General features: G+C 35.8%; 1 protein-coding gene across 2 annotated transcripts in view; it reads left to right on the top strand.

The window, feature by feature from the left end:
• The window catches only part of EFL1 (elongation factor like GTPase 1), a 122610-nt gene that overhangs the window by 29588 nt on the left and 70254 nt on the right, over positions 1 to 22768 (top strand). The gene's annotated exons all lie outside the window — the stretch shown is intronic.

The raw sequence follows: 22768 nt of genomic DNA on the forward strand, positions 1-22768 counted from the left end.
TGCAGTACTAGCCTTCTCTGTATTACTTTGTCCTGTCTTAAGGTCCATATGAACTGCACCAGCTTCGCTTGTCTTGCAGTTCGGCAGATGCCTTATTATCTTAACAGAACCAGTGTTACCTGCTTTGTAAATTCTAACTAGGTACATTGAAATCATACTCAAATTCCAAATATAAGAGTACTTTGTGCTTGCAAACATTAAGTGTGACAATTACCTATGTCACCTAAATCTGTATCTCAGGATCACTTGATGTATTTTGATTCCAAGACGTCTGGGGCATGTTTTTGAAAACCACCTGAATATCCATTGAAAAGAAAACCTTGTATCATAGACCTTTGACACGTGTCTGTGTGCTGTTTTGAAAATACTGTCCTTCTCTGTGTCTTTAAGGAGAGAAGCAGTAGTTGACTATTAAATGTCAAAGACTGTTTGACTGATACATCATTGCGTGTTCTTAGTGACACTATAATTAATACTGACCTGTGTTTGCATAATTTAGTGCTATGCAAATAGCAAGGTATTGTAATTGCCCCACTCTCTTCAAAGGTTTGTCTTTTTTGTTATGCCAAAAATGTGTCAGAGAGAGGAGCTTGATACAGATAATCACGTGGCTATCCAGGTGTGTTTAGCTTCTTCAAGTTTGAGTATTATATAGAAGTTCAGGTTCTTGCTGGGACACTCCCCCTTCTGGTACAGGGAACATCTATGGTACTGGAGGTTCCTGCTGCCATGCAAGCATCTTCTCCAGGTGTGTTGGATTTGACAGGAGGTGAAGCCCTGGCTATAGCATGAAATCCGTTGTTCTCTCATTTGGTTATCATAGCTCTTCCTACTAGTGCTTAGTTTGTCTTATGAAAAGGAAGACTATGTACAGTCACAAAATGTTAATTGATTTGATTTGGATGTTCTATGTCAGTTCTTCTGTTTGCCATGTAGTGTTAGGTATCGTTTAACAAACTATAGAGACTGTTAATGCAGGTACACAAAAAATTTAACACTAACACAAACAATTTCTCTTTTCAATTTTTTTTTTTTTTTTGTAATGAAGGGTTGGGGAAACAGTGTTTATTATGTCATTGCATGAATAAAAAAAATTCCTGCTTTACCAAGAGGGAAAACAATAACTTATATTGAAACAGTGTTAAAAGTTCCAGAAAGGAGTTTATTTCAGGCAAGTTTTAAGTTATTTCAGTTATGTTTCTATGTTAAGACTATTTTGTCTAAGTCAAGACTACCTCTATCACACCAGTGTTTTGAAGCATTAATAAGTCTGTGTTCTGGGGAATGCAAATGGAAGTGGGGATGGTTGATTTGCTTGTTCCCACGCAAGAATATCTCTCTCTTTATATATATATATATATAAAAATATCATTTTTTTCCCTTAGGTATTTATTAATTTACTTAAACCAGGCGAAAGAAAAGTGCAAATACAGGGAAAGTGTCATTCTGTAACACTTGTTCTGATATTTTTTGTGGTTGAAGATGATAAAAAGACCTTGGTGGGTGATCCCCAAAGTGACAAAGGAAAAATTACAAGGCACTATGTGAGGAAAAAGTAATTTGGGCTCATAAGTAGAGATTAAGCAAGTGCATGCCCTCCAGATGCACGTAATAGCTTTCTCCCTCTGCCCCTTTTGTTGGTTTTCTTGTTCTATGCAAAAAAAGAGGGGGTTTGGTAATGAAAACAGTTGCTGGAGGTAGTGTAAAATTGTCAAAAAGGAGGAGTGTTTTTTGCTGATGATATCATGCACAGATGAAAGGCCCTGGATTCCCATACTGGGTATTGATTCTTATTTCCATGTAATTTAAGCAAACACTGGTGTAAAACCCAAGGAACATGTTCCTGAAAACACTGGTTTAGGTACTTGTGTAAGTAGAAGCATGTTCAGGTACTTGAATAAGTGAATAATGTTGTGGGGTTTTTTTAAACTTGGCTCAGTGTCATGTTTTTCTGAGTAAATAATTGAAGTATCGTCAGGTGGTATGTTTTTGTTAATTGGAATGGAATTGATCTCAAAGCATGTTGCGCATGCACACTCAGAATAACATGCATCTTCTAATTGACATACATACTGCTTTTTATCCACAAGTACCACAACAATAGTCTTGTGTTTGCTAGATACAAACCCCAGATTTTTTAGAGCTGCCTGTATGACTATTTAAATGCCTTTTGTGTTTTGCTGAATACTGTTAAAAGCAAAGCCTTCCCCTTACCACTGGATTTGTAGTGCTTTAGTGTAATTCTCATAGGAGGCTAGATTTCCTGATGTTTCAAATGCAGTTAGCTATGTGAATATCAAGTGTTCTACCAAATTAAGAGCATTTGTTTCTTTAACTCACCAAATGATTATTAAAAGCAAGAATCTAGAAGTCACTCCTGTTGCCAGCTCACCATGAACTGATTTCCTACATGACAGACTGCAGTGTACCTTGGTTTTTCCATTTCTAAAATGCTTGTTTTCCCATTCAATGTTCTTTCATGTTTTAATTATTTGTAAAGCACTTACAGGATTCTTGACATGTAAACAATATGACATGGGAAATGTAGGTGATTACGGATTTGTGGTTCTGGATTATTTTTTACCTTTCTGAAGAGAGGCGCTATATAGCAGCGGTTAGTGCGAGATGCTGGTATGAAGCAGTATAGCTAACCTCATTACAAGGTGTCTAACAAGCATTTTATTCCTTTAGGACTTCATTGAACAATTTAGAAGCTTTTAATAAGCAGCCTCTGTTAAGAGCAAAGAGCAGCTGCAAGCAGCGATGCCATTTTAAAGGCCCAGAATGCCTTTCTAGGACTGATGCCAACTAGCAAGCATTACCACCTTCTGTGAGAGCCCTAGGAACAGTCCTGCTGTTGCACCAGCCTTTCATTTCTGTGCAAACATTTGGTGGGCTAATTTCACTCTCTGAATCAGTAATGTGATTTTTTTTAAAAAATAAAAATTAAATAGCCAGCTTGAAGTGATTCCAGCTGCATGGGCCGTCTTCTCTCAGCATACTATGATTAGTGAACACAGGAGGGCAGTCTTTCTCAAGAATGTTACTGAGATTAGGTGAAAATAGTGAATGAAACAAAGAAAAACCTTTGTCTTCAGTTTTGGAATACTTACAGTTTTTATCGCTAAATGCCATCTTATAACTCCAATAAAATAACCTTGCATTTTTAACTAGTTTATAGCAATCCAGCGTTATTTAGGAAAACTTATATACTTGATTGGATTTTGTTATTGAATGACATTTTATTTCTGTGAAATGTTGAGTTTACCTGACGTCATTGTATTGATATTAATTTCCTACCCAGTTAATATTTTGTGAATAGTTAAATTGTTGAAAAATACTAAATATGTTCAAGTTTCTTTGAGCTGAAGACAGAATAGTGAATCTGTTTGGCCTCTCTCAGTGCTGGAAACTTGAAACCATTTTCTTAACTCTATTTTTGCTGTAGTAGACTTAATCCCTTTGCAGTTATTGCTCTTTGCTGTGCATTGTTCCAACAAGTGGGCTGAGTAATTAGTGTTGCTTATTGGGCAATGTCACATAGCATGATGCGCAGCTGGTGAACTAGCATCAAATGGAATAGAAGTGTATTTTGCTGATCATCTGATAAGTTCCTTTACCCTGTTTGCCTTACCATTTCTGCTGTTTGCTTTGTGTTTCCATTTCAGGGGATTTGACTTGACAAACTTTATTGTAAAAGAAATAAGTGATTCATTACCTTGTTTTCAAATCAATTTCAGCCTTATCACTGGAGAGGAAAGAATATGATGTCTTAGGTCAGAGGTATAGCACTGACACGTGTCTTTATTGACCCAGCTAAGGGTTTTTTGGGGAGACTGCTTTGAATGGTTAGTACTTTCCTTATGAAGCCTTTTATAGGTTGGGTGTTATTTTCTAAAATTTATATTGAAGAATTTAAATTGCTTTTTGAGTAGCTATAATTTTTTTCTATTTTTCTGACTGTAGCTTCATAAGACGATAAAAGGAACTCATAAGTGTAGTAATTCTTTCTGAGTAAAAACACTTCTAAATTATCTAGTGCTTCTGGAATATTCTCTGCTCTAATATTTAGGAGTTATATTTATTATGAGATCTTAAAAATGTGTTTAGTCCTGCCACTGGAATACAAGGGGTTTTTAAAATGTATTTTAAAATTGAACTGTCTAAAACTATTTAAGCTAAACTCATAATACATTTATCTAGCCAAAAATACCTTTAGGTTTGCTCTTGACCACTGTTGGATTATAATGTCAAAAAAATCAAATAGTTATGTTTTTTGAGGAAAGGAGGGAATGCAATGAAACGTTCTGTATCAGTTTTAAACCAACTTGTAATTATTATAAACTGTAAAATATGAGCTTTCACATAATTGAAAATTAGATTTCTAAATAATCTTCCAAATGTGAGGCATGCACTCCTTGGTTTTTTGGGGGTTGTATGCAGTCAGATACTTGCTGATGCTTGATGTTTCCCAAATAGTACCAGAAGGAAAACTGCCCAGACTTGTTGGTGTTCATTGTTGCTACTTACGTGCCTGCAGGCAGCAGTGTGACTAACAAGAATCAAGACAATTTCCTACCATTGCTGCTTGAAGAAACTCACAACACAGCAGCAGGCACATACTTTGCAGTTACTTAATAGAAAAGATCTAGAAATAGACTGGAAAGCGTTTTTGAGGTACAGGCAATTGTCTGTTTATCACCTCTGTGTTTGCTTCAGAAAAAAAGTGGGTTTTGGCCTTACGACTTCAAATTTATTAGATGCTTGTTATTACATTGATATATATCGATCAGAATTCAGGGCCAGTGTTAAGGAGAATCCTTTTCCTTGAGTAAGGGTGGAGAATTGACTTACATAGTTACTGCCCCTGGGCAGATGTTACTCAGAGTTTCAATAGCTAACTGCTTGTGGATTTAGGTCCCAGATACTAGCTGGCTTTTCTGCAGTATTTCCAGATCTTTTGTGTGAGTACTTGGGTGTGATAAGTCTCTTTAAAATAAGAAAACAGGTATTTCCCCCAGTATTTCAGAGTTACTTCTTTAGTTGGCATCAATGTGTTATTTTTAGTCTCCCTCTACAAAACTGAGTATGTCGATGTGTAAATAAAGGGAGGACAGTTATCTGCAGAAATAGCCATATTTATTACTTGGCTAATGAACCTCTTTTTTTCCAATACTGTAAGAGAAGAGTGTTAAAGTAGTTAGCGTCACTGATGTAAAGTGGTAATAGAAGTCTTAAGGTGAAGTTTTGAGATGATGGGCTGAGCTCACATCCGTAATACTGCGTTTGGGATTTTTTCCAGCATGCTGATATACATCACTGATGATTTGGGGAAATTACCTCACGTTTTCATTTGAAGAGCCTGAAAACTATACCCTCTCTCAATCTACTTATAAAAATTACTTGGAGCATGCTTTTGTCTTTGGTGTTTTATAGTTTTTTTAAACCAGTATCCTCTTTAAAACTAGAATGTCAGTATAGTTCAGTAGGTGGCAATTTATAGTATAGCCACATGCTCTCTCCTTTCTTACTGTGTGGTTCTGATGGGAACCATCTGACCTGCCTTGATTGGTTGAAGATCTCTGAAGAGATTTTGGTATCCACCACTAAATGAAGTTCTATGGTAGATGAACCACCATGACTTCAATTTTGTACTCTTAAGTTGTTAGAATTCAGTTTCTAAGAGTATCCTGCCCATTAGTGCCACTGTGTGAAAGTAGCAAGTACGAAATACTTCTTGTATGAAGAAGTTGGAAACATCAGTTCAGGGATGAACTTGAACACTAGGGCACTAAAGTAAATGGCTGAGAGATTCAGCAAGCGTGCTTAATTTGTGTAGTTATTGTGTAAGGTTCAGTTTTCAACAGAGGTGTAAATTACCTGATTAACAAGAATCTGTATTTAGACAATATAATTGAACCTTTTATCCCTCTGTACAAAATGCTCTTAGGCTTGTTTTCCTAGTTCTGATTTAAACATGCTGGAGAATTCCCTTTGCAGAAGTACTTTGCTGTAGAACTCAAAACTTTCAGAAAACTGTTTTAAAGGAACATTTCCTTTGTTTAATGTGGCTATGGGTTTTCCAAAATTTAAACTGAGAACACGCAGTGTCATTTCAGGAATAGGTACAAAATAATCACTTTAAGCACAAATGAGGTTGAAAATATATGCCTTATTACATGTAAATTTATGTATAGCAATTCAGATGTAAAAAAGACAGTATAAATCAAATCTGTTTAGGAATGTGTGCAATTACCAAAGCAGAAAAGAAGTTTTATTCTTAAAGGATTTCAAGTTTTGCAGTGTTATTTATAGAAAATATATCTCAAGCTACATACAAATGTTGTATTTGAATCAGATAGTGACATTTTTTTAAAAGAAGTGTGTACTTTTAAGCAGCTGGTTATTCCGTTGCTGTTCTGGTCAGTTAAACTTCAATTTCTATCAGATGAATTAATCTTTTTGGCTTAATTGCAAAGGTAGTCAATTAATGTACTAAAGGTAGTTGTAAAATGTAGATATTTGTCATATTATGAAGTCATAGTATACTGTGGGACAAATAACTAAATAAAAAGCTAGAATGCAGCCTCACAGGTATTATTTAGGCTAGACTTAAGTGTAGAATTGCATAGACATTGAACGGTGTAAAAACTTACATTAAATCATTAAATTGCCTGTTTGGATAATCTTTGTTTCCTGTATCTTGGAGGTATATTTTACATGTGTGCACCTCCGTTCCTAATGCAGCTTCCAGTTGCCAGGCTTTGTATACAGTGCTGCTTCTTTATCCTTTTGCAGACTCAATCAGGGCAATGTACTTTTCCTGATACATCCTTAAATAATACAAACTACCTGCCTAGATAATCGTATTAATGATACAAAATATATCTTCTTTTTTTTTATGTTTCACAGTGCTGAAACATACTACGTGCAACTTCAGTGTGCAGAAGAAACTTAGGACTAGCAGTTACAGCTTAGTTGTCTCAAAATGTTATCCTCTCTGAGCCCTGTAGGAGGCAGCGAATGAGTGGTGTATAAAAGTTTTCTGTAGGCAGAGTAGGTTTTGTTGGTTAAACGTAGTTTGTCACTATTTTTGCATAGTTCTTGACTTCTGAGTAATTTCTCTTAAATCTTACTTTCTTCAGATTTAGTGCACCAGGAAGTTGTTCTCTGTATAGGTGGGTTGTGGTAATGGAAAATTTACAATTCTCTTGAATTTGTTACGTGTTCTTTTCCAAGGTATATACAAACTTGAAACTCCTTTACATGTCTTTGACTGAGTAAGTCTTTTTCCCATTTTTATACTTCAAAAATCTTGTGAACAAAACAGTTTTAAGGAAAACATTGGTGGTTTCAGTTTCTCATGACATATGCACTGTCTGATTAAGATTGTGCTTGAACTTGAATGTAAAATGATCTCAATATTCAGAGCATCCGAATGACGATGATGATAATGATGATTCCTTGACAAATTAGGTTAGTTAGAGAATTGTCATGTAATTTTCCCATATGTTATTTTACAAGAAATGGAAATAGGAACCAGGTAACTTGTTTTATCGTTTAAAATGTTTTCTTATTCCTATTTAATCTGAAGCCAAAGGGCAGTTTTTGTCATACAATATAAAAATATGTAGCTATTTCAGTTTTGGGTGAAGGTCTCGCATGGATTCACAGCACTGTCAGTGTAGTGAAAACTTTGTATTATGGTTTTTAATGTGCATTTCTTCATGTAGAAAATCTACAAATGTTTTGACTCTAAATTAAATTAATCTCATGGAGTATTCTGAAAGCCAAAAATCTGCAATCAGCGTGGTGCCTACTTCTTAGCTTAACTTGAAAATAATGTACTGGTTTCAGAGGCAGCGTAGTGTTAAGTAAAGCCACTGTCATGAAAACATCTTGTTTAGCTTTTTTTTTTTTCCTCTCTGATACTTTCTTTGTCCTGAGAAATGCTTTTGTTTCTATGAAAAAGAGATGGGAAAATTCTCCTTTCTGAATTTTTCTTCAGCTTTCATAGCTACACTAATTGCACAGAGTAATAGCCAGGCTGTAGAAATTAGGCTGGAACTTCCTCTGCTGTCTTTGGAGTGTTAACATGGCTCTGAAATCTACCCTTTTTCCCCTGAGCTCCCTATCCCAAGTCATGGTATTAACCTCCTGTTTTGTCTTTGGATTCCACCTTTGTCTCAGCCTTTCCATCTGTTTCTCTACCTCAGCTTTTTATTTTGATTACCTTAATGATCTCATGTCAATAAAGTAAGACTATATGAGAATATTTTAGTGAACCACAACCTAAGCAAATGCAAAAGCTCTTCTAACGGTCGTTGTTTATGCAATATAAACCACTAATCCATGTGGGCAATTTATTTGAATGTGTTTTAAATTCCTGCTGGAGCACTTCCTAATCTTAGTCAGGCCTCCTGTGTAACAGAGAGAGGAGCAGGATACACACTTTCGCACCCACATGTGAAGAAGTGTTTGTCTTATTGTGTAGTAGACCTAGTGCCTGTAATACACAGCGTTCTTGCAATAACTACCATCTGGGGTTGTGAAATGCCTTGACTTCTACATTCAAACTAGCCACAAAAGCCTTTTATTACTTTGTATGTTTCTCTTTTGCTTCCATTGTCTTGTTGTTACCAAAATTTCTTCAAGGAGTTCAGAAGAAGCAGGGAGGGGGTTGCTGTGAGGGCATGGGAGTCTGAGCAAGGAAGACCCTTTTGGAATCAATCAGCACACAACCCCAGCGAACATGAACATGGCTGTGGAGAATCAAAATCCTCTGTAACAAATGGAGAGGTTACAAAGTCAAGAGGTTGTTAATAAAGGCGATGTTTTAGTGAGTTATTTTCTAAATATTTTCCCGAAATGTGGATGTCGTTTCATGCTTCGCCTTAAATTGCAGAAGCATTGTGAGGGTTGTGTAGCCTGTATCAGGGTGTGAGTCATTAAGTTGGCTTTGGCTGGCTGGTGAGCTGTGGGGGGGGGGGGGGGAGTTGAGGCAGGGCTATATTTAGGAGTATCAACTGATGTCAAACTGTGTAGCGCTGCTAAACAACAGTGTTAAAGGGGCAGCACTGGAGAGTTTAGGCTCAGAGTTTAAACTGTGTGTAGTGGTTTATCTTTTAGCAAATAATTGGAAAAGCTGATATTTACTAGAAATTGTGCTGATATTTACTAAAAATACTCTTGTGGAGAGGTTGCAAGCCAAGCAGTCCCAGTTTCAACTCCCTTTGTACTTATCTAGTAATAGTTAGTCTAATGTACTTGTCAAAACAGTATGAATTGAAAATAGCAGGCATAGATAAAACTTCGAGTTTCACCTTACATGTTTCAGAATACGAATTCATAAGAATGTATTTATAAAGTATTGTTAAATTCCAGTTATAGGTAGGTAAGGGTGATGTTTGAGGGGCTGGTACCATTGAGTTTTTGTCTTAAGATGCAGAACAGATGCTGGTGTCACTTGATTGTAATAACTGGAACCAAATTTAGGTGCCTTTTTGCATCTAATTAAGACTAAAAGAACTATGGCTCTTCTCTAACCTTTCCTGCTCCCTACTACCTAATTCTCTCCAGTGAGGTCTCTTATGTACTTGGGCAAAATTCAAGCCAGGGATTTTAAAAAAATGAGAGGCTCCATTTTCCGAGGCTGCTTCTCTGTCATGACTGTCATAGACTCCAGCTAATGTTTTTTGTGGGGTTTTGCGTTTGGTAACCTTCCTTTGTGCTGGCATGTTTTACTAGATAGTTCACCTAATTTGGTAGTGAGTGTTTCATATTGTCGTCTTTGTTTCTGGCCCTGTCTGTGTGGAGACAGTGAGGTTGCAGTAGGAAAATTGTAATGAATTTAAGGACCCCAGCTGAGATGTGAGTCAAAGCTTTTCCTTACAGAATGAAGATTATTTCTGTCATCCTAATGAATTTGAAGCAGGCAGGTTTTGCACAGGCACTTAGTGTTGGTTTAAGCACACTATTATTGACTTGAATGTAGGGAGACCTGAGCCAAGACAATGTACTGGTGTGGAAATGGAAAAACCACACTTGGAATGTATGAATTATACAGTTGTTTAAGTTAATGTATGGGAGATTAGTCAGTTTATCTATTACTGTCATTTTAAACTTCAGTGGCTAAAGTATCATCGTTGCCAACTTCGACAGAAGTCTGTTTCGGTGACTGATTGGATTTCTGAAACGTAATATTGAGCATCAATTACTCATTTAAATACTTGGTGGTTTCCAGGTGTCTTATGCTAAGATTCGTACAAATCATGCTTTATGCACTATCAAAGTATTGGGTCAGTAACTGCGAGTTGCATGACTGTGAGCCCATTAATCTAAATGAAAATGTGAACCTGCTGGTAGTTCTTGTTACATCAGTTATTGTATTTACACGTCAGCAAAGATATTCAACCCGATCCCCCCCCCTCCCCCCCCCCCGCGTTTAGTCTGCTGGAGCTGTTGAGGACAAGGAAGTTGAGAGCACACGTGATGAATTCTAAAGACAGCCTACGTGGTTCATTGACGCAAAGAGCTGTGTGTTGAGAAGCTTTCCAAAGGGGACCTAAAATCTTTGGAATCCTGGTGGTTACATTTTTCAGAGCTTTTCCACAAAAGACTAATTGTTTTGTGATGTTCAAAAAGCAAGTTCTCTGAGCGGTGGTGCTAACAAAGCCTGGATTCCTGTGGACTGGTGTCCTTAAAATCTCTCAGCTTCCCTCTAAGCTACGCCTATCCCGCCGTTGTGCGTGTCCCCAGTTGGCCAGCCAGGATGCGCATGCTGGTTGCTGGGCAGCTGCTTCCAAGCAGGACATATAATGATTGTGTTTGCCTGTCCATTTTTCAGGGAGCTCACCAATTTTGGTCTCCCTTCAGTACGTAGCCATTGATTTTACATAACTTGTGGAAACTTAATTGTATTTGAACCCTCTCCTCTCTCTCACTGGTAAACTTAGGGGAAGTTGACAACATGTTTAAAAGTTGTTGAGGGGAGACTGTGTAATTACAAGAGTTGTGTTTACTTTGGAAAGGAGACTAAAAACATAGTCAGTTTCTAACAGATCCTTTTGTGTACGTAATCCCATCAGGAAGTATGACATACTGTGTTGGAAGCGTTGCTTCTTGAACAACAAAAAAAGTCATTTAAGTAATCTGCGACTTTTAGCAGAAATGCTTTTCGTTTTTAGGAGGAAAGTTTCATCTACCCAGAACTCTGTCGCTCCACAGCTGATACCTAGCAGTGGCAAATGGCCATGTTTCTTTTGTTCAGAAAAGCAGCTGACATTGTGTGTTCTGAGGTTTTGCTTTGTCTTGAACAGCGGCCGAGCCACTGCTGTTGCTTGCGGGTGATACAGGCTCCTGCATCTGCAGCCTCTTCTGCTTAGTCAGCAGAACGTTACCCAGACTCGTCTAGTTTCTGAGGGGGTAGCAGTAGGGCATGGAGGCAAACCAGATTGTTTCAGGACCAGGAGGCGTTAGCTGCCCTTTTTACATGGATGGGAGGGAAAAACAGTCTCTACACTAGTTTTATAAGATGCTGGTTGTTAAACCTGTACTTCTGGTTGGCTTCATCACGCCATAGTAGTTTCACTATGATTAATGTGTTGATTTGCCTTTTCTCGGACAACACGTCAGGAGCAGTGACTCTTAGAAATTTATTAATGCTATGTTAGCTGAGGGAGTGAAAATTGGGCGAGAGGGAAATTTGCGTTTTTATTTGATGAGTTTTACTCTTAGTTTGTGTAGTATCCTGAATTGGCTCTCCCGGAGTCTGACAAATACTGGTGTGGGAAAGCCAGGAGTGGGGGCAAACTTGCTCTTTTTGATGGCAGCTGGCTGCTAGACCATCCTAGTTGTGTTTGAGATGGTGTTCTTGGACTACCTCTCGGGGTGGGATCTCTTTTATCCTCTAATGCAAATGAAGCACTCAGTGACTGGTGTTACTACTGTTGAAAGGAAATTGAACTCTAAGGGTTTTCCAGATGTGGACATGTTAGAGCTGCAGGCTCCCTCCCTGGTATCTTTTGTCAGCCGGAGGCCCGTGCCTGATTATAAGGAATGAAGAGACCAATGGGATGTAAATAGAATTAAATATTATTAATCAAGATTAGTTCTAATTTATTAATTTTCTTCATTTTGAAATAGAGGAACATTTTAAAGCCCAATTCAGTTGTGTGGTCTTCTGCACTAGTTTTAAGAATTCTCATATCTTAGGAGTGATCTGTATGTTTTCCCCCATTTTCCTCTTAACCCTAGAGCTAATAGAAGTCAATATGTTGCAGTATTTTAGGAAGTCAAAGCTGTATGGACGATGAATTATAGCAATAACTCTCAGTGATACATTAACTGAAGTAATCAGAAATTAGGGAGCAAATGGCAGTCTTTTTTCCATTGTTTTGTGGGGATAAGGAGTAGCAGTCTTAATTTTTAGGTATTATTTTTATGTTTTAAGTAGACATGATTGTGGTATGCTTAGTTTACACAGATACAGACTGCCAGAAATATTTAATATGAAGCTGACTTGTAAAATTCATGATTTAAATGTAAGTTCAATCTTGTGGAAAAATAAGAATTTTTTTTTTATCGCTGTGACAAAAACTTATTTAAACTAGAATAATGAAGGGCTAGCAGAACATCTCCAGAACTTTATTATTTTGTATTTTTTAGGTACTTTTGTCAATGATTAGTGTGAGTGTTTTGAGATAACTTTCTGGAAATTCTGTCTGTTCACTAAAAATTTGTCACTATTCTAGCTAAATTTTGTTTGATGTATTTGGAGCATATCTTCACCTTTCAATGAGATCAGTATTAATAGCCCAATCATAGGTTTTCCAGTGGCAGTAACATCTTTTTTTGTTGTTTGTTTGTTTTTAATTTGAATGCATTTTCTGTTTATTTTGGAATTTATCTTGCTGTTAAACTGGATCTTATGATAAATAACTCATTATCAGTAACTTCCTAGACTGCTGATATAGCAAGTGTGTTTAAGGCATCCCTTGTTCCCTCTCATGCCATCTGTTTGTACATCCCTTATGTCAGATAATCCTAATCTGAGGCATTGGAAAGATGCTTTCTTTTGTTAGAATCATTCTTCTGATTATTTATCCCCCAAAATATTATTGCTTGTAACTACAAATGAGCTCTTTATAGAGTTCTTTTAGCTTGAAGTCAAATTTCGTATTATTCTTTATCCTTCTTGAAAATTATTGTATTTAAAGTAAACATTAACTTCTGCGTAATGTAGACCAAAGTGATCCATTATTTATGGTACTTTGGAACACCTCAAGCTGTTATTTCCCAAGGCAACAAAATAAACAAGCAGAAATCACTTATAGGCAGATGTAACGGGGGGCTGGGGGTGTGTGTGCCTTTAAAGGAGAGCATTAGGCACTGCGTCAGGTCTTAGAAACTGAATTTTAATTAGTAACTTGCATGTCTTGCAAGTTAACAGGATAAATGGTCGATGACTCAGTAGGGTATTTCCCACAGGATATTGTACACATTTGGTAATTGGTATACTGCTTCTACTGTGGTGTCTGAACTAGCCTAGTAACTGATTAGTCTGTCTTTGCGTTTACCTGATGTATTGAATGATAAAGGCCTCATATTCTTTTTTTTTTAACTGATTAAATGTAAATCAAGTATCTTGGGATTCTACAGTTAAACAAATTCTAAAATCAAAATCGGCACAAGGATGGACAAAATTCAGTGAGCTTTTAAACTAACTACCATTGTCTTTTGTAATTGGCACTTCTAGTAGTAGATTCTAAATTCCCCACATACATAGGGTGTGTAATGCAGAACTTGTAGCAGTATGTTCTTGTAGCTTTTTCTAGGCAAAGACAACAAAACCTCCAAGACTTCTACAGATTAAAATTAATTCCTTGCAAGATCAGTGCCTGAAGGCCTCATTAATTTTAACGCCACTTATAATTGATTCTGGGAAGTAACAGATGTTAGTTATATTTTATAATCTTCAATTTAAGAAAACAGTATATACACGAGGTCTGCCCATTTTCAGGACACATTACTAAAACTGAATAAAACCTAAAGCGGCATTTTCTCTTAACGGTTGGTTGGTTGTTAAGACTATTCTACAACTAGTTTTATTTATGAAGAAATTGTTTGATGTTATTGATCTATTAGCTGAGATTTGTTGTTTTGCTTTTTTGTGGGAAGCATTTGATCAAAAAATTAGAAGAATTCAGTTTGCTTTTGTGCTCAAAACCCTAGTGAACTTTTGAACTTCACTCATGTGGGTCTTGCCTCAAGTATTCTCATAAAAAAATTAAAATATTCTATTGGATTTTATGTCTTCCCAGTGTCTACTTAAAAATAAATATTGAACTTTACTACATTTTTAAATAGAAAGGTCTTGCCTCCATCTCCTTTCCTGTAATGTTAAAGACTTTTCACGCTCAATCTACTAGAGCACAATTGATTCAATGCTTTCCTTCCCAGCCTCGGGCTGCTGCTTCCCCCTTCCTGTCTTTTTGAAGTTTTAGATACATTTCAGTGTGGGTGAAATATTTTTAAAACATTTCAATAAAGTGAGAAGTGATTGTTTTGATTAATACTTCCAATATATAATCTATTCATGTTACAGACCTAAGAAAATAGGATTCTATTTTAATAGATTTCCAGAACTGAGTATGTGTGCATAGCTCATGTTACTCATGGTGATCCTGCAAAACAGTAGAGTTCCCATTTCTCTACTTCTTTCTAACATAACTGCTATGATATATTCAGTGAGCCAGAGAGGTTTATTTTGAAATATTTTCTCCTCTTTAATGTCCAAAATATAAGCAACATAAACTGTCTTTGTTAGAGAAACATAGAGAATTTGCCATGTTCTGCTGCTTTGAGGGTGAAGAATCATAGAATTGTTTAGATATGAAAAGACCGTTAAGATCATTGAGTCCAACCGTTACCTTAGGTCTTTTCATATATGTTCCTTTTGCAAAATTAATTATGTGTAAATATCAAACCTAACTAAAGTATTCTACCAAACACTTCAATGTCTTCTTGGATTTTGTTGAAATGTTTTTGTGGATAAGATCTATTATCAGTTTATAATTATGTGCAAAACAGCTTTACGAAGGGTCAGTAGCCCCATCTTTTTTCTGTTTTCTATAATAAGGCAGATATCAACATTATAGCTGAAGTCTTGGAAAGTTTCAGTATAGGAATTAGAAACAAAAGAACTTTTTTCTCTTTTGTTAAGTGTTTTTCTTATTGAACCAGTACAAAATCATCTGTAGATGACTAGCATGTGTTTATCTGTGGGACAAAGTAAGAGGGAGGCTTCCTAAAAATATCCAGAGCTACACCTGTGAGACATTTCTTAACTCAAGAAAACCCCAACCAAACCCCCCCAAACCTCTCTTTTTAGAAAGTGTGGTTAATTCTGTTGTCTAGAAGGCTTTCTTTTTGCTTAGAGCATTGCTGGGCAAAATTTTTCCTTGCATAGGATGTTCCATGTGAATTCAGCTGATCTCTTTTCCAGTACAGGATGCAATGTCATGAATTTATTTACAGAAGCAATTTACTATTACTATTTAAAAACCCCAACAAATCAGTATTTCAAAGGACTTTTAGATTATCAAAGTAAATATGTTGAAACAACCATTCCTAAATGCCATTTGTTTGGGATAACAACCATGATGAACAGCCTCTAAAGTTCTGGTAGTAATTTTTTTTTTAAAAAGTAAATTCAGATGTGTTGCTGTCAGATCAAATTAAAATCATTTATTCAAAGTAATTGTAAATCTAAAATTTGGTTTGTGTTTCAGAAACCCTTGAAGAGTTTTGTATGGTGCTAAATGCTTTCCACATGCAGTAATGGAAGTATTAATTTGATGTACAGGCTAACTGAGTTGAGTTCCAGTGCCAATGTGGTCACATGGTACACAGATCTGTCCACGTTTTTGCTGTCGTTCAGTATCGCTGCTTTCAAGTGATGTCATGTTGAGCTGATGTGTGGAAAGGAATTATGTTGTGCGGAGTTGGGCAAAATATATTACATGAATACTGCTGAGTAGAACTGCTAATATTTTTATGAAACCGCGAAAGGTACCATTTAGTGCCTTTATCAAGAATGCTTTACAGTTAAAAGGTAAAAGTAAACTTAAATTGGAGTAGTGGGGGGTTTCTTAATTATTTTTTTTTTGTGAAGCTTCAAGTGCATTGATTTTATAATATGTAAAAGGAATGAGGGCAGGTTACAGATGTAAGCATTAACTTTCTAAGTTTCTGTGCTAAAATTAAGTTTAACCATAAATATTTAAAAAACAGGATCATTTACTTCAGGTTTTGAGCTCCAAAAATCCGTATGGTATGATAAATGAAATAATTTTGTAGCATAATAATTTAGATAAATATTCAGATAATTTCTTATCTGAATAATTATCTGAAATACTGTTATCTTCTATATTTATTTGGCTCATGAAGCAGCTTAAGGAAATCAGTATTTTATTTTGACTATACGTATTAGTAAACCCAGAAGTCAGATTTGGAATGTTAACTGATTTTGGTTTAGTTCTGTTTACTTTAAGGTAAATTTGTATTTTAACAAGCAAATCCCTGACTCAGCTTTGGTGTCTGCTTTTTCATAAAGACCGAGTGCAGGTAGATCTCTAGCCATTGGTTTTATCGTTTTAGAGATGTTACTGTTTAATGTAAAAGGGTTTTTTTTACAGTTTCCTTGAAATTGATTTTAGTCTAGTCTGAGAAAAGTATAGGAAAGTTTGTAATTACAGTTGTCAAGTCAGTCAACAGTTAGGAAACATATGTTATCATGCAATCTAAGTACTTAATCAAATACATGGTGTTTTTTCCTAAAGAGTCTCAGCAGGAGATAAAGGATGCTTGTTTACTCATTATATATGTTTCCAATCCTCTTTGGAACTATAATCTACAATATATAAAACTATAGGAGATGTTAGTGGAACATGCTGTTAGATCACATTCTTGCTTTCCTTGCTTTCCTTGCAGTTCTTCTAAAAGCAGACAGCTTTGTTCTTTGAACCACTAAGTCTTTTTCTTAAAAGCCCTCAGCGGGTGCCCTAGCACCTTCTCATCTTTTACTACTCAGTGATTCAGTGGTAAAGCATTGAGGTGCTTCCTGTGTCAACAGTCTCTTGTTGCATTCAATGTCTGATCGTATGATTGTGTCCCCTGGGGAGAGGGAATTTTGTCACAACATTATTACAAATATTGGTGAGTTTACTCTCATCTAATCGGAAAGTTATGCTCAGTTTGCCCTCAAACTGCTATGAGCCTAAAAGTAAAGTTTTACAGTCAAAGTATAACTTAACACCTTTGTACTGAGGAACTGAATTAATGTTTCTGGTTGTTAATCTCTAGCAGATACTTAGGTAGAACTTCATTCTTAAAACTCATGAAGAAACTGGGACAAGAGCTTCTACAGTCAATTGGATACTGGTGATTTTTAGAGATGCAGCTCAAAAAAAAAAAAACCCACATTTGGAAAGAGAAAATGAATACAAAAGAAAATGTTGAATTACCTTTTTTCTGTGAAATGATTGGAAAGTACTGGGAACAGCTGAAATTATGCACATACTTTACAGAATTCTGTTTTCCATACGAACAATTTCACTTGCATCAGAAGCAAGTAAGACCAATTGAGGGGGGGAAGTGCACAATTACAGATGAGAAGAGGAGGCTCACCAGCAATCTCTGCTAACATGTGGTGTGTATTATGGAAAAAAGTTGATGAAATCTCGACTAGAATGTGGTCTGTGTCTTGATTTACACTCCCTTCCCTTCCAGAAACAGTTTCTAATATAGAAAGGTCAAGTTCTGCCCTCAGATGTCTCTGTGCAGTGCCCATGAGACTCAAGAGAAACATGCTTAAAATCTGAGGTGATAAATGTATAATACAGAGTGTTCTAAAGCCATAGTAGCTACTTGTCCAAAGTCCCTACAGTTACCATCATTTAATCACAGTAATTTGTAAAACATTTTAAGATTCCTCAACTGTAAAAGGCATACTGTTGTAACTGAGTTTAATCCTACCAAAAGCCAGTTTCCCTCGTGGAAAATCCCACTTTTTTCCTTTTTTTTTTTTTTTCTTTTTTTTTCTCCATTTCATTGGGTTTTTGTTTGCTTTATTAGGGATAGTAATGGAAGCATGGAGGCTTTTGATTTAAGTGTACATGGAAGCAGCGAACCAGTATTAGTCAACCTACTAGGTAACAGTGTGCTAATGGTATAATCTTTTCTAGGCTTATGCTAGATGTTGGGAAAAGGAGAATTCTGTGGATAGATTTGAAGATACAGATCTTCAAATTAGATAGATACAGAGTTACTTTCATTAGTTTTTTGGATTATTTTAATATTATTTGGCAAATACCTTTGCCTTTCTGGTTGTTTTTCTTGGCTTTTAACCTATTTATTTTAAGGAGAAACTGGAAACATCTAAGAGCCAATCATGTTTTTAAGGTGGATTTGTGAATTTATTTTTTCATACGTGTTTTCTGAAGCACCTTTTAAAAATACTTACTTTCAGATGGCTCTCACTAGGGAGGAAAAAAAATACTATTTGTATTACTGCCCAAAGAAAATTATAGGCATCTTAGTCTGTTTGTATGCTCCCTTTGAAACAAAAGGCACATGCTCATTTTAAGATTTCAGTTTGTGTAGAGTTATAAAAGTTTGCATCACACCTCCTTTTACGTGAGTTATGAATGCGCTTGCATGGTCTCTCTTCACTGATACATAGTGCAGTGCGTGGAGCATTTAAACCAGGAGGCTTTGCATATTGTGAAGTCTTAATCTTTCTAAACAGACAACGTTGATAAGAAATGATGTATTTCAGTGGAGATAGAGTCTTGCTGGGAAGATTAACACTAGCTTTTTGCTTTATTTAGTTCTTTACAATGTTAGTCCAAAACTTGACATATCTCCATTCCAAAGCAGCCAAGGATTCTTAAGTGGTGATATCATCAGTGAGAGAAGATAAAGATCCACTGAACTAATGTGCTGAGGCTAGTAACAAGTGGCAGAAGTTAAAATTTAAACAGCTTTCATTCTTCTTTGTTTGGTTTTTTACACGGCAAACTAAATTATTTCCTTATCTGATTGAAAAAGTTATGCGTGGTGGTGGCGTCTGCTTCATTTTTTTGCATCTTGAAAGGACTGTAAATGCTAAATCTTTCTACATCAAGGGAAACTAATTATATATATCTTGAAATTGATCTATTATGTGTTCAAATCTTTATAGCTGAATTCAGCTGGAAAAGTGTACTTTATCTTTAAAGGCAGCAAAAGTATTGTCTAAGGTATAGTGGTGGAAGACATAGAAGAAAAAGGTAAAATGGACACTTGTCTTAAATCTACTGCTTTTGGAAATTTCAGTTACTATATTCTTACCTGTTTTTACCATTTAGTTTCTATCATGTGGTAAAACCACTGGTGATACAAGTAGGTATATACTTGATCTAGTATTCTTATCTTCTAGGGCACATAATAGAAAGGACTCGAGAAAAGAAGGACTGTTGTAAATCTCACATTTTGCCGTCTTTGTAATAATTCATCCTGATGTACACCATAATGTGGTCTACTTTTAAATTGCAACCAACCAAACTTGAAAGGCCTTTCTTAGCATTATCTCACAGGCTTTTAATGAGTTCCTTGTCTGTTAAGAGGAAGTCTTATTTTCAACCTATATATTGACAATTGCTGTTGAAATAATAATTTTAATACTTTGAAATATGTTTATTTTTGATCACTGTGAATGATTTGTCAGAGTAATCTGAACTTAGTCTATATAAAAAGTAAGAAACTGGTTAAATTTCTATAAATGTGGACAATACTCAATATATGCTAGCAAAAATCAGTTTGATAAACAACTGTGTAGAATTGGCTTCTTTGGGACAAGAGAGATAATTTGTAATCTTTTAAAAATGATGTCTCTACATAATATTTGAAGTCTTGCCTGTTTCTTTTAAAGGTAGCATAGAACTAATGCTCTTCTGGGTGTTCCCATCTCAGTGTTAAGCTTTTTAAAATTACCTTTTAATCTCACAGGACTACGCACAAGAAAAAAACCTATAGGAGTAACTGTTTATAGAGATAAAGCTCTTTGCTTTACATTATAAAATCTATAGAGGTGATTTGAGGCCTGACTGGGAAGAAAAGGCTGTGCTACCAAGTACGTTAGAAGCAGTGTTACACAATATATAGCAAAGCATGTAATATTTCTAATAAGGAGTTTTTAATAAATTCTAGTGTCTCTGAAGTTTATACACTCCCCCAAAGAGTCAGAATTCAGCATTTTTCTGTTGTGTAGAAATTGGGTGATGCACCGCAGGCAGACTTAATAAAAAGAAGCAGTTTCCTGGTCAAGTTAGTATGTTTGAAAATTCCTACAGACATTTCGAACTCCACCTCTTAAAAATAAATAAATAAATAAATTAAAGCGGTATACAACAAGCTGCTTAGCACTGTGCGTGGTTATTTGTGTAACAGACTGTGTAGTTTGTAGACCAGGTTATTCTTTGAGAGATGACTGTTCAAAAATACTTGCAATGCTTTTTAGTATTTCATTCTTTAAGGTAACCTGAAACAAAAGAGCAGTAGTTTGTCTCACCTTTCTTGCTTAAGCAGTTTTTTCTTACTTTTTTTTTCCCTTTCTTTTTGATAATTATTGCACTACAAAAAGAAATGTGAAGTGTGTGTGGGTGTTATAATGGTGTCTTTCTTAAAGGGATGAACAGGACAAAACCAGCCTTAAAATAGGAGGCATATTTATAAGCTTAATTTTGGAGTGGCTTTTCTAAGTCTATCCAAGTTATTAATATATTAATACACATTTGAGATTTGTGATCTCCAGTAGTATGTATAAATTTCAGCGATATGAACAATAAGTAAGTTTAAGATTTATATATCTGCATAATTAGTAGAATTCTTCCATTGACATGTCATGTGGTGCTTTGGAATTTGTTATGTTACATGTTCCTCTAATATTATTCAGAAAATACATTAGCAGTTAGTCATAATCATATTATGCAAAAAAGTGTCTAAGAACCTTTAATCTTTATGGATTTTTTTGCCAACATTTGTTACTAAGAATTTGCAAATTAAATGGATTCATCAGGGCTGGACACTGCTCTATGCTAGCTCACACAGTTAAGCAATTAAAAATTGGGTTGTAAGCCAAACAGATTTTCCATGAAAACTGACAGATTATTATTTTTTTTTTTTTTAGTGTATTACTGTTGCTAGCCACTAGTATAATTCATATCTTTTTACCTTCAAACATGAAACAAAAGGGCAGAGAGCTTTAAGTTTTCTTCATGGTCGTAAGAGGTATGGTGATGTGTGTTAAGAGAAGAGTGAGTCTATCTGAAGTAGGATTTGGTAACTTGATTTCTCTGGTTCACATCACACTGTGAAAAGAAGCTGTTCACCTCCCACTCTAAATCATTTTCCTTTTACCAGCTGGAGAAGATCAGAATAAAAAGGGCCCATCCCTTTTCTCAGTCCCTGGTGGTGGTGATGATCCAGCATTTGTTTTTCATTCAAACCACATGTTGAATAAGTGAAAAAGAGGAAATACATGCTGGTCATAGGTCAGGTGCAACACAGAGTTTATACAGATTTATTTTCTTTGTAGCATCTGCTATCCTGCATTTAAAGCCATTGAATGCTGTTCTGCTTCCAGTTATTTTGAAGCAGGTTTACTTAAATAGTGACATTTTAGGTTTTGGCATATCCTAACTGGCCAGACATTCAGCCTTCGGAGCTATAGAAACAGCCTGATTCTACAGTTGATAACTCTGCAGCAGACTGGCTCTTCAGAATTTAAACTCCCTCATGATCTCATAGGGTGAAGCTGACCCTCTTTGTTTCTGGCCTCAAATAAAGAAGACTAAGCCAAAAAAGAACCTGGAAGAGTATTAGGGTGATAATGGGGAGCTGGGGTTAAGAACTCTTCTTGTCACTACTTGGGCATGTGGGAGAGAATAAGGAGGAAGGAGCACAAATATTCTTCAATCTACAAATGTGAATTTATTTTTTAAACAGGTATAGATTATGAGCTGAAGGTTTCAGCTTTCTTGTAAGAAGTTACATGCATATTTAGTTTATACTCCATTAGTACTGCGGTGCTCGTTGCTTACGATTGAAGGAGAATCAGGAAAAGTGAGTGTATATATCAATATCATCTTTATTTGTTGTCTTTATTACTCAAACACTTCTGCTAGTGTTTTTATAGCTCTGACTAAATTATGAATGATGTCCTGTTGGTTAGGACTTTGAAGACGATAATTTCAAATAGTCTTAAATGTGCTAGCCAGCCAGCCAAGACTAAATATGCATTTACAGCAACTATTTTGCAAATTTATAGCTAATAATTTTTCTATTTTTTTTCTTACCACTACAATTTAAGCTTAATTTTTTCCAGCTTGCCAGCATTATAAAGCGTTAGGATTAGAATTAGTAGCTTGCTACGTGATAAATCAAATTTTACAAGATTCAAATTGCAGAAAAGGGGAATCCCAAATAGGCATAAGAGTGTGGGATAGGGTGGGAAATAAAAACCCAAACATTCTTCACAGTAAAAGTAATTAAGCACTGGAGGCACTTGCCCACAGAGGCTGTGCAGTCTCCATTATTGAAGGTTTTTAAAAGTTGACTGGACAAGGCCCTGGACAACCTGATACAACTTTGAAGTTAGGCCTGTTTTGGGCTGAAGGCTGGACTAGGTGGCCATTGGAGGGCTTTTGCAGTCTAAATTTTTCTGAAT

This window comes from Falco biarmicus, chromosome 7 (assembly GCF_023638135.1).
Source record: "Falco biarmicus isolate bFalBia1 chromosome 7, bFalBia1.pri, whole genome shotgun sequence".
NCBI classification, from domain to species: domain Eukaryota; kingdom Metazoa; phylum Chordata; class Aves; order Falconiformes; family Falconidae; genus Falco; species Falco biarmicus.